A 1488-nucleotide genomic window follows, 5' to 3' on the forward strand; every position below is an offset into this window, starting at 1 on the left:
CGTCTGGCCAGGCTCCTCACCCCACGCCATCCTCAGGCCCTCCCGCTCCAGTGAGAATCCGGCTGGGTTTGCTTAGCGAGAATCACCTGTGCCCCACGGTCCCCTCTCACGCTGCTGTCACCCACTGCCCCCACCTGCTCCCTGGCTAGGGTCTCCACTCGCAGGGTAGAGCCCAGTGCTGTCCCCACTTCAAGACCCGAGAGGCGACGGACAAGCCCTCCTTCTGAGTGTGCGACCAGCTGCAAGTCCGCCTGACTGGCTGCAGAGGAGAGGCCAGGGCCGGCGGGGCTGCCCTGTGCCCACCCCCATCCGCCAGCCCCCAATCCCCACGTCTGGGCCATACAAGCTCTCTGCATATGACTTCTCTTTGCCTGCAACGCTCTCCTCCTTCTCACTCTCCTCCTACACGCTCAGCCTTTGCACCCTGGACCACCAGGCCCTGCTGGAAGAAGCCCAAGCCTCTGCTTTTCTAGCTAGTTGCCAGTCACACCATGGCCACCGGTCGGTCCTCAGGCCATGCCAGGGGACCGGGGCCGTAGCCTTCATGACACCTGAGAGAGCCTGTCCGTGTCCCCAGGGTCACAGAACGCCACGTGTACCCACAGGGCACAGCTGACCCCCACCTCACCTCGGCCACACAGGGCTGAGTTCACCTTCGCACGTAGGACAGAGTGGAAATGTAGTTAGAGCTGAAGTCGCTGCTGGATGAACGGAAGAACCCCAAAGGTTCCACCAAGAGATCCTGGGATGGGGTATGTGCCGCCCAGACCTCCGGCCGCCCTGGGATGGGGTATGTGCCGCCCAGACCTCCGGCCGCCCTGGGATGGGGTATGTGCCGCCCAGACCTCCGGCCACCCTCGCGAATGTGTCTGTACCTGGGGGGGGGGGTGACTTGGCATCTGACTTTCCATTGAGTCACTCGAGGAAGGAGTGAGCAGGCGGTGACACACAGGGACAGCTGTCTCAATCAGAGCTTCTCCATGGGGCAGGACACGTGCCAGCCCTGCGAGTCCTCGGGGTGGCACCCATCTACCGAGTCAGACACCAGGCTGGAGGGCCAGGACGCCACTGTGCTCGCAGAGCCTCGCGGAGCTCCGGGCCACTGCTGGTGGCTGGTTGCTGGCTGTGTGATAGCTTCCAGGAGCTCTGAAGGCTGCCATGCCCCCCGAGTCCCCCACTTGCCTCTCCTCAGACCAGCTCTGTCTGCTGCCCCGGCCCTGCCCACCGGCCTGGGAGCTGGGCCAGAGGAACCAGGGAGCTGGTCACGTGTTGGGAGCAGGGACCACTCCACAAAGAGGGGGCGGCCGCTGGAGATGACGGAGGGGAGACAACAGCATCTCCTGGTTGAGGCTGCCGCCCCCCCCCACCTTCTGTGGGAATACTCCTGGGAGCAGAGAGGGCCAGGCAGGGCCGGGGTCACCCTGAGAAGCTCCCTGTCCCTGTCCCCCCTCCTCGGTCGCTGGGTAACTGCTTCCCATTGGCCAGCCT

The sequence above is a fragment of the Dipodomys ordii genome, unplaced genomic scaffold (assembly GCF_000151885.1).
Source record: "Dipodomys ordii isolate 6190 unplaced genomic scaffold, Dord_2.0 Scaffold7, whole genome shotgun sequence".
Classification (NCBI taxonomy): Eukaryota; Metazoa; Chordata; class Mammalia; order Rodentia; family Heteromyidae; genus Dipodomys; species Dipodomys ordii.